This window comes from Salmo salar, chromosome ssa16 (assembly GCF_905237065.1).
Source record: "Salmo salar chromosome ssa16, Ssal_v3.1, whole genome shotgun sequence".
Lineage (NCBI taxonomy): Eukaryota > Metazoa > Chordata > Actinopteri > Salmoniformes > Salmonidae > Salmo > Salmo salar.
In genome coordinates, this window is record NC_059457.1 from 16,836,503 (window position 1) to 16,854,133 (window position 17,631).

Here is a 17,631-nt window from a genome sequence, read left to right on the forward strand (position 1 = left end):
ATTAACAACATTACAGTTTAGGAGCAATTCAATCATCTTTTAAATACACTGCTCAAAAAAATAAAGGGAACACTTAAACAACACAATGTAACTCCAAGTCAATCACACTTCTGTGAAATCAAACTGTCCACTTAGGAAACAACACTGATTGACAATACATTTCACATGCTGTTGTTCAAATGGAATAGACAATAGGTGGAAATTATAGGCAATTATCAAGACACCCCCAATAAAGGAGTGGTTCTGCAGGTGGGGACCACAGACCACTTCTCAGTTCCTATGCTTCCTGGCTGATGTTTTGGTTACTTTTGAATGCTGGCGGTGCTTTCACTCTAGTGGTAGCATGAGACGGAGTCTACAACCCACACAAGTGGCTCAGGTAGTGCAGCTCAACCAGGATGGCACATCAATGCGAGCTGTGGCAAGAAGGTTTGCTGTGTCTGTCAGCGTAGTGTCCAGAGCATGGAGGCGCTACCAGGAGACAGGCCAGTACATCAGGAGACGTAGAGGAGGCCGTTGGAGGGCAACAACCCAGCATCAGGACTGCTACCTCCGCCTTTGTGCAAGGAGGAGCAGGAGGAGCACTGCCAGAGCCCTGCAAAATGACCTCCAGCAGGCCACAAATGTGCATGTGTCTGCTCAAACGGTCAGAAACAGACTCCATGAGGGTGGTATGAGGGCCCGACGTCCACAGGTGGGGGTTGTGCTTACAGCCCAACACCGTGCAGGACGTTTGGCATTTGCCAGAGAACACCAAGATTGGCAAATTCACCACTGGCGCCCTGTGCTCTTCACAGATGAAAGCAGGTTCACACTGAGCACATGACAGACGTGACAGAGTCTGGAAACGCCGTGGAGAAGGTTCTGCTGCCTGCAACATCTTCCAGCATGACCGGTTTGGCGGTGGGTCAGTCATGGTGTGGGGTGGCATTTCTTTGGGGGGCCACACAGCCCTCCATGTGCTCGCCAGAGGTAGCCTGACTGCCATTAGGTACCGAGATGAGATCCTCAGACCCCTTGTGAGACCATATGCTGGTGTGGTTGGCCCTGGGTTCCTCCTAATGCAAGACAATGCTAGACCTCATGTGGCTGGAGTGTGTCAGCAGTTCCTGCAAGAGGAAGGCATTGATGCTATGGACTGGCCCGCCCGTTCCCCAGACCTGAATCCAATTGAGCACATCTGGGACATCATGTCTCGCTCCATCCACCAACGCCATGTTGCACCACAGACTGTCCAGGAGTTGGCGGATGCTTTAGTCCAGGTCTGGGAGGAGATCCCTCAGGAGACCATCCACCACCTCATCAGGAGCATGCCCAGGCATTGTAGGGAAGTCATACAGGCACGTGGAGGCCACACACACTACTGAGCCTCATTTTGACTTGTTTTAAGGACATTACATCAAAGTTGGATCAGCCTGTAGTGTGGTTTTCCACTTTAATTTTGAGTGTGACTCCAAATCCAGACCTCCATGGGTTGATAAATTGGATTTCCATTGATTATTTTTGGGGGATTTTGTTTTCAGCACATTCAACTATGTAAAGAAAAAAGTATTTAATAAGATTATTTATTTCATTCAGATCTAGGATGTGTTGTTTAAGTGTTCCCTTTATTTTTTTGAGCAGTATAAATAAATAAATAAACATACACAAAAAATGTCGCCCCACAAATCGCCGTATGCGACCATGAGAAGATTACATTGAAAACAACGGTCGGCCATCTTGGAGGCTGTCTCTAATTCTTATTATAGCTCAGTGAAATTTACTCTTGCCCTTAAAAACAAATGCAGCATGTCAGTCCAACAGGAAGACAAAAGGACATGATTGGACATCAAGAAGTATTTATATCTGTTTCCTCTATTGCTTTTTCAACCTTATTATGAGCATCTCTTTGCCTAGTTCTCACTCTCTCTTTGATAAAGACAGAAGGAGGAGTGTATCTTCAGGGGATGTTTTGGAGTTTACCATTGTGCAGTACTTTGTTCCTTAGAAGTATGTTTTAATTGGCATATTTGCATAGAGCCGATACAATAACACTGATGCTCAACTCAATGTTAGTGATACAGAGTAACCAGGGACACAATTGATGATTTGTTATCAATTTCCTGTGGGCAACGAAGTGTATCACTCTCAGAGTGATCCTTTGGCAAAAATCATTATATGCCCTTTCCAAGATCAAAGCCACGTGCATCCTTTGATTGTTTTACAGTTCCCTCTATCGAATATAGCAATAATTAAAAAGGAAGAAAATCAATTCAGTGCAGCTCATTGTTTTGGAGTGCATTAATCAAAGTGTATGCACACTCTCTAAATAAATTATGCCCCCCCCCCCCCCAATTTCCTGGCAAGTATTCCTCCCCGCTGTGTGATTTGTCTTATGAAACCAAACATGTTCAGATGCAAACTAAAATCTCTGATCTGGAACCCAGAGGGGGAATATGCCATTGTATATTCAGGGGTATTTTTTTTTTTCATTTTATGCCTTCTTACTTTAAGCGTTTCAAACGTTTTTCATCAACATTATTATAGCTTCATCAAGTGACTTTCTTCACTGGGTTCCTCTATCATTTCAAGTGATGGAGTTTAATCAAACCCACACTGTGTCATACCACAGCTATGTGCCATGACATTGATCCTACATTGTGAGGATGTAGGTAGGCCTGTTGTCTTCTCTACTGCACTAGGTCTACCTGTTCTCCAAAGTCATCTCAATGTCAGTATGATGCTCTCTGTCTCAGCCTGGAATGCAATGAGTTTGTCATGTCTCTGTGAAGTCTGCCAGAGCAATTAGAATGAGTAACTCACGGCTGAGCGGCAGCAGGACACAGAGTGAGAGTCTGATGCTATTTGAGGTGATCTCATTATCACAGGCCTGTTAGTTAATCCCAGAGATGGAGAGGCACTTGGCTCTTCACCTGTATGTTCAGGAGTACGAGTGCTGATCTAGGATCAGTTTAGCCTTTTAGACCATAATGAATAAGATCATATGGGCAGATCCTAGAACAGGACTCATACTCTGAGATGCTATGTGGATACAGGCCCAGGTTTCACTGAAGCTTCAGACTCATTTGTAAGTAGTGGGTTGACTTGGCTCTGTGAAATACTTATGACATGGAATGTCAAATACAAGTGCAGGATCCTCTGTCACCGACCATTTAATTCTGGCTTTACTGAACAACCACTTTGGAGAAGTGTTATTCCTTGAACCACATCTGTGTCTAGGGAATTGAATAGCCTTGTGGCATAGATCTCCCCTATTCTCTAGCTAGTTCTTTACTGAATTATATTCATGCATTAGTATCTGTGGCAAAAGACAACTAAAAAATAAAATACAATTAAAAAAGGCCACTTCATCATCTATTATTCTTGGGCCGAAACAAGCTTCCAAGTCTGGTCAATTAAAAAGAATACGGCATTGTCTTGGACTCAGAGCATATCTTAATCACACATAAATAATCAACCACTAGTTACAGTGATCCATATAGGCCTACTTAGATTCGGTTTCTATGATTGGTATCGCTAATACCTGTTGACCGTGTCAAGCTGAGCAGTGAAGTAAAAAGACCAAGTGATTTATTTCTGCTCCAATCTCTGGGTACAGTCACCTCAGCCTTGCTCTCAACAGCCAGGCTGCCCACTACTTAAATTGGGTCTTTGAAGTGCAAAATCTCCGGCTCCTGGACTTGGCACCAATGGGCCTCATTATTGATTCCTCCAAAAGGTTGCCTGAATCACAACCTTGTTAGCAGCTGAGGAAAAGGCTGGGGCATTTCATCCCCTTTATCTGCCGAGTGTGAAAGGTTACACTCCCTGTGTGAAGCCGCCACACGTCAATTCCTTCCAGGCACTGATAGGTAGTAGACACACAGGCCATCTATAAGAAGAACAGCCCCCAGTTACACATTGATCTAGGTGGGTGAATTCTAGACTGTCTAGAGGGAGATCAACTCTGAGTTTCCACGACCTCTTTATAATCACTTATAATAAGTGAGAAACAGAGACAATCATTTTTAAGACATTAAAGGATTGAGATTGAGAACATTAATTTGGAGATTCTATGAGAAATCTAGTGATATTTCACAGTTGTACTTTCCTACCATAATACATGTTTCGTCAATTAAAAAAACAGCTCAACCTGAACAAAGTCTTTTGACTGTTCATTCTCCAGGTGTCATTTGTTTTTCTTTGAATGCCATATGATCAGGTTTAGGGAGTAACGGAATACATGTAATTACATGTAGGAGATTACAAAAACCTGGTAACTGTAATCCGTTACATTACCAGCTAAAATATTGTAATCAGATTACAGATACTTTTGAAAAACTAGATGATTACTTCGAAAATTACATTTAATTCAGAAAGGATGTTTGTGAAAAAAATATATTTGACACTTCTCTGTTTTCTCAAAGACATTAAAATCAGCATTGAAAAAAGGCACAAATTTAACTTTGTTCCACCTGAGCGAGTCTGACCACAAGTCAGAGATCACTATGATGACACACCAAATGTGTTTGATTGTTCGTGGGAAAAGAGCAGGAATAGGCTTTTGTAGGCTATGCGACTGCTGTCAGCATCCAAAGATTATCCAATTTTAATAAACGCGTGGAAGTAAGGATCACAGCAGTGGTGTAGTCTACGGCGATACGGATATCATGTATTATTGATATCTACATAGCGCATTGATGTGAATCACACTGCTGCTCTCTCATTTAGCTATATGCGCCTTACAGATTGTGGTTATTGTGGATGGCTGTTCACAAATCTAAATGTGTATTTGAACCCAATCATGGTTGAATTCAGGAAGTTTAAGCTTAATCATTGTTTTTGAAACCAGTGGACAGCCAGCGAAAAATGCGCTCTTGCAACAGCTGCACAGTGCAGATCCTAGCCTATGGAATAAAAGTGGGGCTTTTATTGCTCAATCTAATTCATGCTGACACATGCTCAAACTTGTACACTTTTGATCGACTTAAAGGAGCAATCTGTAGTTGCTACATCCATTTTTGGACTTACAGTATGAATTATATATATCCATCGATTCTTGAAGAATATAACTTATGTCACGGTTGTCTTCGTCCTCTGATGATATAACGAAATCATCGTCGGAAAATGTGGACCAATACGCAGCAGGTACGTGTATGCTCATCTTGAGAATTTATTAACTTCAAAAAATGAACGTACAAAATCACAAAACAAAAAGAACGAACGAACAACTACAAACAGTCTGGCTAGCATAGGCTCAACACAGAACAATCACCCACAAATCACAAACACAAACACACCCTAATATATGGGACTCTCAATCAAAGGCAGATAGACAACACCTGCCTTCAACTGAGAGTCCCAACCCCAATTAACCAAACATAGACATACACTCACTAGACTCCACATAGAACTACCTAGACATAAACCAAAACCCGGAAATACTAAACCAAACACCCTTTTAACAAACACACCACCCCGAACCACATAAAACAAATACCCTCTGCCACGCCCTGACCAAACTACAAAACAATTAACTTTATATACTGGCCAGGACGTGACAGTACCCCCCCCTTAAAAGGTGCTACCCCAGAAGCACCTTAACAAAAAAAATAACCCCAAACAATACCCAAAAGAAAAATTCCCCCTTACTAAAGGGAGGGAAGGGAGGGTGGCTGCCGTCAACGACGGCACTGTGCTACACCCCCCCTCCCCAACCCACCTATTTTTTGGAGGTGGCTCCGGCTCGGGCAGTCTGGCAGCTCGGGACAGTCTGGGCAGTCTGGCAGCTCGGGACAGTCTGGGCAGTCTGGCAGCTCGGGACAGTCTGGGCAGTCTGGCAGCTCGGGACAGTCTGGGCAGTCTGGCAGCTCGGGACCGTCTGGGCAGTCTGGCAACTCGGGACCGTCTGGGCAGTCTGGCAACTCGGGACCGTCTGGGCAGTCTGGCAACTCGGGACCGTCTGGGCAGTCTGGCCACTCGGGACCGTCTGGGCAGTCTGGCCACTCCGGCAGTTCAGCGCAGTCTGGCCACTCCGGCAGTTCAGCGCAGTCTGGCCACTCCGGCAGTTCAGCGCAGGCCACTCCGGCAGTTCAGCGCAGTCTGGCCACTCCGGCAGTTCAGCGCAGTCTGGCCACTCCGGCAGTTCAGCGCAGTCTGGCCACTCCGGCAGTTCAGCGCAGTCTGGCCACTCCGGCAGTTCAGCGCAGTCTGGCCACTCCGGCAGTTCAGCGCAGTCTGGCCACTCCGGAAGTTCAGCGCAGTCTGGCCACTCCGGCAGTTCAGCGCAGTCTGGCCACTCCGGCAGTTCAGCGCAGTCTGACCACTCCGGCAGTTCAGCGCAGTCTGACCACTCCGGCGACTGTTCACTGACGGGCAGCTCCGACGACTGTTCACTGACGGGCAGCTCCGACGACTGTTGACTGACGGGCAGCTCCGACGACTGTTGACTGACGGGCAGCTCCGACGACTGTTGACTGACGGGCAGCTCCGACGACTGTTGACTGACGGGCAGCTCCGACGACTGTTGACTGACGGGCAGCTCCGACGACTGTTGACTGACGGGCAGCTCCGACGACTGTTGACTGACGGGCAGCTCCGACGACTGTTGACTGACGGGCAGCTCCGACGACTGTTGACTGGCGGGCAGCTCCGACGACTGTTGACTGGCGGGCAGCTCCGACGACTGTTGACTGGCGGGCAGCTCTGATGATGACTGTTGACTGGCGGGCAGCTCTGATGATGACTGTTGACTGGCGGGCAGCTCTGATGATGACTGTTGACTGGCGAGGCTGGGTTTACGCACTTGCAGTTTAGTGCGGGGAGCGGGAACAGGACGAGTCGGACTGGGTGGACGCACTTCCGGGTCTGCACGAGAGGCAGGAGCTGGAAACCCAGGGCTATGGAGGCGCACAGCCGGTCTAGATCTTACCTCCTGCACAACCCGCCTTGGCTGGATGGAACTAGTAGCCCTGTACGAGCGGGGTGCTCGTACAGGGCAGACTGGGCTGTGCAGGGGCCTGATGGTAGCCGTGCGTAGAGCGGGAGTTGGGTAGCCTGGTCCTCGGAGGCGTACCGGCGACCAGATGTGCTGCACAGGCATCCTCCTACCAGGCTGGATGCCCGCCCTAGCACGGCACCTGCGAGGGGCTGGAATAACGCGCACCGGACTGTGCGTGCGTATGGGTGAGATAGTGCGCTCCTCAGCGAAACATAGCGCTCTCCACCCCATACGCTCCTCCATATAACCACGGGTAGCTGGCTTCCGGCTCTTCTTACGCCTAGCCAAACTACCCGTGTGCCCCCCCCCCAAATTTTCTTGGGGGTGCCTCTCGTGCTTCTCCATCAGCGCGTCCACTCTGGCCTCGTACCACCGCCTCTCTGCCTTGGCTGCCTCAATTTCCCACTGCGGGCGGCGATAATCCCCAGCCTGATGCCAGGGTCCGGCCCCGTCCAGAACTTCCTCCCAAGTCCACTTCTCCCGCCAGTCCAACTCGAACTCCGTCTGCTCCTTCCTCTGCTGCTTGGTCCTTTGGTGGTGGGTGATTCTGTCACGGTTGTCTTCGTCCTCTGATGATATAACGAAATCATCGTTGGAAAATGTGGACCAATACGCAGCAGGTACGTGTATGCTCATCTTGAGAATTTATTAACTTCAAAAAATGAACGTACAAAATCACAAAACAAAAAGAACGAACAACTACAAACAGTCTGGCTAGCATAGGCTCAACACAGAACAATCACTCACAAATCACAAACACACCCTAATATATGGGACTCTCAATCAAAGGCAGATAGACAACACCTGCCTTCAACTGAGAGTCCCAACCCCAATTAACCAAACATAGACATACACTCACTAGACTCCACATAGAACTACCTAGACATAAACCAAAACCCGGAAATACTAAACCAAACACCCTTTTAACAAACACACCACCCCGAACCACATAAAACAAATACCCTCTGCCACGCCCTGACCAAACTACAAAACAATTAACTTTATATACTGGCCAGGACGTGACAACTTATAAATGTCTCATGAGTTTAGTTGAATTGTCACACTCCATGAGAACCCAAAATATAAACTTGTTTTACTACAATGTTTGTAAACATTGAAAATGTAAACAAACATTGTATAACCTCATGACAACATGGTTAAAACAATAATTTGTATATCATGGATGGTCAGTCCTTGCATCCGTAGCTCTGTCTATTAATCTGAGAGTGGTTACATTTCTCCAGGCCCATCCCTCAGCTTTTTACCAAAACCGGCAGGGCGACCGTTTTGTTATTGTTTCATCTGTCGATTTGCCCTTTAAACAGCTGCATATTATCAATATATCAAAGTGTCACCAACAAAAAGGTAAACAAATGCAGCATATGGCATTCATTTTTCACATGTAAATAGAACTTCTCAGTAGTGCTCAATGCATGCCATTCCATGAGAACATTTCTTTTTCAACTCCAATCAAAAAGCCCAATCAGTCCTCCATGACAACAAAATCATAAACAACAGAGTAGGGCTGGCTAATAACTCCTTAGTTTTGGGGTCATTCTCAGGTTAAACAGGCTTATAATGTTAACATGCATGAAACCAAGGCTTTTACGGTTACAGAAGTCAACAAATGAGAGCACCTGGGGAGTGGGAGTGGAGCTAGGCACTGCAGGACCTGGATTAACCTCCACATCACCAGAGGAGCAGAGGAGAAGTAGGATAAGGGTACGGCTAAAGGCTATAAGAACTGGCCGTCTAGCACATTCGGAACAGAGAGTAAAAGGAGCAGGTTTCTGGGCACGATAGCATAGATTCAAGGCATAGTGTACAGACAAAGGTAAGGTAGGATGAGAGTACATTGGAGGTAAACCTAGGCATTGAGTAATGATGAGAGAGATATAGTCTCTAGAGACGTTTAAACCAGGTGATGTCATCGCATATGTAGGAGGTCATCGCATATTTATCCTGCAATAGGTGTCGTTCAATTGGTAACATATATTTTTGTCTTCTTCTAATGCCTCTTAAGGGGAAAGTAATCTAAAAGTAATAGAATGTAATGAGATTACGTTACTGAGTTAAGGTAATCCAAAAGTTACATGACTGATTACAATTTCAATTTAGGGGGCAGTATTTTCACATCTGGATGAAAAGCATGCCCAAAGTAAACTGCTTGCTACTCAGGCCCAGAAGCTAGGATATGCATATTATTAGTAGATTTGGATAGAAAACACTCTGAAGTTTATAAAACTGTTTGAATAATGTCTGTGAGTATAACAGAACTGATTTGGCAGGCAAAACCCAGAGCACAATCCATCCAGGGAAAAAACTTTTTGAGCTCAATCTGTTTTCCATAAGATTCTATGGCAATCCCTTTTTTATAGAAATATGCTTGCAGTTCCTATGGCTTCCACTAGATGTCAACAGTCTTTAGAAATTGGTTGATGTTTTTCCTTTGAGAAATGAAGAAGTAACCCTGTTATTTCCATGTGCACTCTAATGTTTTGGTGCGCGCAACCTGGAACGTGCTTCACTTTGTTTTCGTCTGGTACTGAGCACAGTATTTCCCGTCTTAAATTTTATCGATTATTTACATTTTAGGATACAGAAATTTGGATAAGGAATGTTGTTTGAAATGTTTGGACCAAGTTTACAGGTAACTTATTAGATACTTTGTAGGCATGTTGGGCGAGTTGGAACCGGTGTTTTTCTGAATCAAACCCGCCAAATAAATTGACATTTTGAGGATATAAAGAAGCAATTTATCGAACAGAAAGACCCTTTGTGATGTTTATGTGACATTTTGGAGTGCCAACAGAAGAAGATCTTCAAAGGTAAGGCATGAATTATATTGTTATTTCTGACTTTTGTGTAGCGCCTGCCTGGTTGAAATCTGGTTTTCATGTGTTGGTATGCTGGGCACTGTCCTCAGATAATCGCATGGTCTCCTTTCACCGTAAAGCCTTTTTGAAATCTGACACTGCGGCTGGATTAACAAGAAGTTAATCTTTAAACCGATGTATAACACCTGTATGTTTTATGAATTCTTATTAGGAGTATTTCTGTTTTTGAATTTGGTGCGCTGCAATTTCACTGGGTGTTGTCAAATCGATCCCGCTAAAGGGATTGGCGAGTGAAGGGATCCATAAGAAGTTTTAAGTGGAAAGTAATCTAAAAGTAACAGAATGTAATCAGATTACGTTACTGAGTTAAGGTGATCCAAAAGGTACATGACTGATTACAATTTTGGACAGGTAACTAGTAACTGTAACAGATTACATTTAGAAAGTAACTTACCCAACCCTGCATATGATACAGTATATCAAATACTACAGCAAATACAACTGCTTTGGAAAGGTGCGAAAGGTCTTTATTACCACAACTGTTTTCCTATGTCTATGTAGCGGGGTGACAAATTAGTTAATTCCAGAGTGTGACAGCCTGAGACACTGGCTTTGCCTCTTCCTGACAGTAGACTCTATCAGACAGTAGACTGATATTACAGCTGCCCTCAGGAACTGTGCTGCAAGTTAAGGAGTCAACACACTCATTTACTACTCTGTTGCTGAAACACCTCAAGATGAAAAGCCTCACCAGTTTGTCTCTGAAAGTACCAAATACTACTATCGGTCATTGTTATCATCATAGAACCAATTCCATTTCGGACCCTACCCACTGGGCAGACACTGGTTGAATCAATGTTGTTTCAAAGTCATTTGTCACATGGAATTTATACTATCTACCGGTCAAAAGTTTTAGAACACCTACTCATTCAAGGGGTTTTGTTAATTTTTTATATTTTCTACATTGTAGAATAATAATGAAGACATCAAAACGATGAAATAACACATATGGAATCAGGTAGTAACCAAAAAAGTGTTAAGCAAATCAAAATATATTTTATATTTGAGATTCTTCAAATAGCCACCATTCGCCTTGATGACAGCTTTGCACACTCTTGGCATTGTATGTACTGTAACAGTATTGCTTCCGTCCCTCTCCTTGTCCCAACTTGGGCTGGAACCAGGGACCCTCAGAACATATTGAAAATTGTCACCCACGAAGCATAATTACCCATCGCTCTGCAACACTGAAAACTACTACTTCTAAGTTTCAGAGCGGGTGAAGTCACTGATTGAACACGTGTCTTCGCTCGTGACGGTTTGTGAGTTTATTTGTGTGTAAAATGTAGATTCAGGCATTGTTGTGTGTGTGTCCTTGCATTGCTGTGTGTGTGAATGTCCACCAGTGGAGGCTCCTCAGAGGAGGAAGGGGAAGACCATCCACCCCAGTGAATTTCATAAAAATATACATAAACATAATGAATATATTTTAAAACATTAAAAAGTTATAATTTGTTTTGGTAAAACTAAACTAAATATATTAACATCACCAAATAATTGATTAAACACACTTTTGCAATGAAGGTCTACAGTAGCCTCAACAGCAGTCTGTAGGGTAGCACTATGGTGTAGCCGGAGGACAGCTAGCTTTCGTCCTCCTCTGGGTACATTGACATCAATATGAAACCTAGGAGGCGCATGGTTTTCACCCCCTTCCATAGATTTACACAGTAATTATGACCACTTCAGGAGGACGTCCTACAACCCATTGCAGCATGAACTGACATGTTGTCCACCCAATCAAAGCTAATTAATCTAGCACTGAAAGCCTAAGATACAGCAAACTAGTGCATATATTTATTTTTATTAACCTTCATTTAACTAGACAAGTCAGTTAAGAACAATTACAATGACTGCCTACACCGGCCAAACTCGGACGACACTGGGCTACTTGTGCACCGCCCTATGGGACAACCAATCACGGCCGGTTGTGATACAGCCTGGATTCAAACCAGGTTGTCTGTAGTGACACCTCTAGCACTGAGATGCAGTATCTTAGACCACTGTGCCACTTGGGAGGCCAATAGTTGAACAGTTTTGAACAAAAATGTGGTGAGTAGTTCACTCAGAGAGAAAAACAATAGCTGAGCATTTTATATATTTTTTTATTTTTTACCCCTTTTTCATGATATCCAATTGGTAGTTACAGTCTTGCCCCATCGCTGCAACTCCCGTACGGACTCGGTAGAGGCGAAGGTCAAGAGCCATGTGTCCTCTGAAACACGACCCTGCCAAGCCGCACTGCTTCTTGGCACAATGCTCGCTTAACCCGGAAGCCAGCCGAACCAATGTGTCGGAGGAAACAACATATCATCTGGTGACCACGTGCATGCACCCAGCCCGACACAAGGAGTCGCAAGAGCGCAATGGGACAAGGAAATCCTGGCAGGCCAAACCCTCCCCTAACCCGACAACACTGGGCCAATTGTGTGCCACCTCATGGGTCTGCCAGTTGCGGCCGGCTGCAACACAGCCTGGAATCAAACCCGGGTCTGTAGTGATGCCTATCGCACTGTTATAAAGTCCTTAGATTGCTGCGCCACTCGGGAGGCCAATAGTTGAAGAGTTTTGAACAAATTAATTTATTCAAAATGAAGGAGAAGCAGAGAGAGAGATTTCTTCATTTTATTTCACTTTCAGTTTCACTCACTTAGCTAGCAAATGCAGCTAGATAGTTTAGCCTACTCAAACACCCTACTCAACCGAGGGATGCCATGTTAGCTAGCTGGCTATGACTATCCAACACAACACTGGAACTCTTCCAAGTCAAGGTAAGCTTTATTAATTTATTGCTGACGGCGGAGTAACTGCTAAACTGCTTACTGACTGACTGTACACTGTAACATTACTGCATGATTGTAGCGGGTCTACTAACGCGTTAGTTCTATTAGCTATATTGACTATGACGTTACTTTAGCTAATATAGTGACAACGATGTAGGCTGTGTGTAGCTGTTATATGGTTTGGCTTGGAAAGGTTTTTTCACCTGGTCTCCTACAGCTGATGTTTTGTGCATTTATGTCCACAAGCGAAGGGAAAAGGTGAGAGGAGAAAAGCGCATAGATGTGAGAAGGAATACAACATGGCTGCTATGAAAGTGAATTGTGTTTACGCTTGGTCAGGCGTGTATTCATTCTGCCGATGCTGTTGAAAAACATTTCTTAAATGGAACATATGGAACGAAACGGGGATAAACATACCTGATAGAAACTCTTGCTTGGAACTGTTGGACTAATGATTACACCCTAGATCAGCTAGATGCAGACAAGAGTGTGTAAGGCGGTATTGAATGTGTCACTATCTGTCCATATGTCACTGTCTGTCACCTCAATTTTTCTCTCAACCTGTGTGCACCTACGTTGTAAAGTTTCATACATAGAATGGTTGTAGTATCATGTAGTAGCCTAAACCTATCTATGTTACATTGAACTGGGTGAATGGAATATGAATGACAGTCATGCAATATGCTGTAATAGAAATAATCTTAAACGGAACCGACAGCCACGGATGTCCACAGTACAGCACAGCACATACATGGTTCTCTCATTTATATGTCTGACTGATTATGTGTTCCAGTGTAGAGATGCAGGGTCATCCAGAGCTATTATTATAGTTATTAAAGACAAACAAGTTTGAGTTGTGCAGAAAGATCAGCTTACACTCGCTCACCCTTCCACAGTCCAACATCACAGGCTGGCTGCACAAGGCTCTGCAGACGGACAAGACTAACGGACAGGAAGATAAGGAGACAGGCTGATTAAGATGGGTACCACCAGACCACCGTCACAGCCATAGTCTTCCTGGTATCATATAGATCAGGGATGGGCAACTGTTGGGGGCGGGGCCATCATGAGGGGCCGCAGTTGCTTGTGGGTCTGCGTACACACGTGCGTACCCCCCACCACCTTGCGAGGAAAACATATGTGCAGCCCCCATCTTGACAGCGGAGATTAAAAAAACAACATTTTAGAGCAAATTTTCGTGCAATTCTACACATTTTGCCATGGGGTGTAGAGAAAATGTTGAAGTTTTAAAGCAAGTTTGCTGGAATTGTATACATTCTGCCATGGGACGGAGAGGAACATTTGCTGTTTTACAGCTAATTTCCTGCAATTCTACACATTTTGTCACAGGGTGGAGAGAAATGTTTGCAGTTTGATATCTGAGTGAGACTGACTAACAAAATCATTGGGGGCCCCCGGCAGGTAAATTGACTATGATTACTAAGTTTAGATCGCTGGCCGCTAGACTAATTCACCAATCAAATTTTTTTTAGCTAACATGGGCTAATTGAGTGACTATCAGTGACTGACATAAGAGGAAAAACTGATGATGCACAACTACGTTTTGAAATTGCACCTTGCGCATTCTACTATTCTAACTTGCTACAGTAAGTCAAGACCCTGAATGAGTTTTGCTAAAACAATTACATTGTTCCGAGGGCCTTCAAAAGGGTGGCCGCCAGTTGCCCATCCCTGATATAGATATACCGTATCCCTGTTTGTCGCATCAGCCTGAATTTCTTTCATTTTTGATGGCCTTGAGATAGAAGCTGTTTTTCAATCTTTCTGTCCCAGCTTTGATGCACCTGTACTGACCTCGCCTTCTGGATGGAAGCAGGGTGAACAGGCAGTGGCTCGTGTGGTTATTGTCCTTGATTATCTTTTTTGCCTTCCTGTGACTTAGGTTTTGTAGGTGTCCTGGAGGGCAGGTAGTTTGCCCCTGGTGATGCGTTGTGCAGAACGCACCACCCTCTGGAGAGCCCTGCAGTTGTGGGTGGTGCAGTTGCCATACCAGGTGGTGATACAGCCCGACAAGATGCTCTCAATTGTGCACCTGTAAAAGTTAGTGAGGGTTTTTGGTGACAAGCCACATTTTTTCAGCATCCTGAGGTTGAAGAGGAGCTGTTGCGCCTTCTTCACCACACTGTCTGTGTGCGTGGACCATTTCAGTTTGTTGGTGATATGTACACCGAGGAACTTAACACTTTCCACCTTCTCCACTGCTGTCCCGTTGATGTGGATAGCAGGGTGCTCCCTCTGCTGTTTCCTGAAGTCCACATACTGTCAGGAGAGAGAAGCTGACATCTGGTTTGTCCTCTCTCTCCTCACATCGGATGTGTGTGGGTGCCCAGATCGACGAGACCTTCAAAGAGCAGGTCCTGAAGGTCTATTTAAAATAGATGAACTCAAACTAACGTCTTCACTGATCCTCAACACTGGCGCCCCACAAAGGTGCGTGCTCAGCCCCCTCCTGTTCTCCCTGTTCACCCATGACTGCGTGGACATGCACGCCTCCAACTCAATCATGAAGTTTGCAGACAACACAACAGTAGTGGGCTTCATTACCAACAACGACGAGACAGCCTACAGGGAGGAGGTGAGGGCACTCGGAGTGTGGTGTCAGGAAAACAACCTCTCACTCAACGTCAACAAAACAAAGGAGATGATCGTGGACTTCAGGAAACAGCAGAGGGAGCACACCCCTATCCACATCGATGGGACAGCAGTTGATAAGGTGGAAAGTTTTAAGCTTCTATCTCAAGTCCATCAGACTGTTAAACAGCCATCACTAACACAGAGAGGCTGCTGCCTACATACAGACTTGAAATCATTGGCCACTTTAATAAATGGATCACTAGTCACTTTAATAATGCCACTTTAATAATGTTTACATATGTTGCATTACTCATCTCATATGTATATACTGTATTTTATACCATCTATTGCATCTTGCCTATGCCACTCGATCATCCATATATTTATATATTCTTATTCCATCCGTTTACTTAGATTTGTGTGTAATAGGTAGTTGCTGTGGAAGTGTTAGATTACTTGTTTGATGTTACTGCACTGTCGGAACTAGAAGCACAAGCATTTCGCTACACTCACAATAACATCTGCTAACCATGTGTATGTGATCAATAAAATTTGATTTGAAGATAGCTGCCCGTTTCTACTGGATTAAGTCTTTCTGGATATTGTGTGACAGTCATTTGTTGTATCTTGTATTTAGCTAATGTGTTTAGGAGATGACCAGCAAGGCCCATCGCAGATAGTTGGTTGAGTGCATCAAAGCTGTGATGTAGAAAAGTATTTCTTTGAAAAACACAAACGAGAGGAAAGAGGGAGCGCTTCCTCTTCAGGAAACTCGGTGCTGTAATTTGAATACATACAGTGCCTTTAGAAAGTCTACTGGCAGGTCCATTTGAATCCCACTTTGCTTGTTACAAAGTGGGATTCAAATGGACCTGCCATTTCTTGTCAACGATCTTCACAAAATACTCTAGTGTCAGTGGAAGAAAAATTGGATCTATTTTTTTTTTATTAGAACCCTTCAGAACCCATGGAGGCCGTCGACGGCCTTTCTTTAAATTACTATAGCGATCAGCCTTTTTTCCCAAACAATAATATCTGTGTCAATGCAAAATTAACTTGCTAACAACTTGTTGTTGTATTTGCGTGGCTGTCATCAACCAGAAACAGGGTATGCTGTCATTTGACTTCTGAACATTTTTTCTTTCCTTCGTTACTCAAAATGACAGCTTTTAAGCAGACATTACTTTTCACTGTGAAAGAGGCTGTATCTATGTTGGCTGGTGATATGGATTTGCACACGTCCTTGCACTTTGAAAAGTAATGATGTCAAGGTGAGGGAAATAAGTAAACCGCAGATATATGTTTGGTGTTGTAGATGTTTGATGCTGTGAAATGGCTCACAGATTAGCAAACTCTGTCATGTCATGATAACTGGGTTGGTACAGGCGAGCACATCCGCAGTTGAGCTCAAATGATTGCTTTCTGTCTCATGGAAATAGTTGCAGTGTTTGTCTGTATATAGTCAGCTAACTAGTTGGTTGTTAACTCTTTAGACCCCAATAGAATTCTAGAATGCTGCTGTAGATTACTGAGAATTTTCAAGTTAAAGCTCATTTTCTCACACATTTCAAACATGCATGGCTCAAACAAAGGACACTCTCCACTCCCTCCTCTTAACTCTCCTCTTCACTCTCCTCTTCCTCTCTCCCTCCACTCTACTCTTGCTCCACTCCTCCCTCCTTGCTCCACATCTCTATCCCTCCAATCATCTGTAACTCCTCTTACTCCCTGCCTTTTGTTGCTGAGCCCTGATTCTCCACATCACTTCCCTCACTTTCACTGACCTAGAGGAACAGAGTAACAGAGGGAGAGGATACAATTGTGGTCAGGTACATAATCTCTCTCTCACACAGCTTTATTAAATAGTACCCGCAAAGCACCAGTCTCAACATCAACAGTGAAGAGGCGACTCCGGGATGCTGGCCTTCTAGGCAGAGTTGTAAAGAAAAAGCCATGTCTCAGACTGGCCAATAAAAATAAAAGATTAAGACGAGCAAAAGAACATAGACACGAGAAGGCCAGCATCCCGGAGTTGCCTCTTCACTGTTGACGTTGAGACTGGTGTTTTGCGGGTACTATTCACTGAAGCTGCCAGTTGAGGACTTGTGAGGCGTCTGTTTCTCAAACTAGACACTCTATTGTACTTGTCCTCTTGCTCAGTTGTGCACTGGGGCCTCCCACACCTCTTTCTATTTTGGTTAGAGCCAGTTTGAGCTGTTCTGTGAAGGGAGTAGTACACAGTGTTGTACGAGATCTTCAGTTTCTTGGTAATTTCTCGCATGGAATAGCCTTAATTTCTCAGAACAAGAATAGACTGCCGGGTTTCAGAAGAAAGTTCTATGCTTCTGGCCATTTTGAGCCCGTAATCAAACCCACA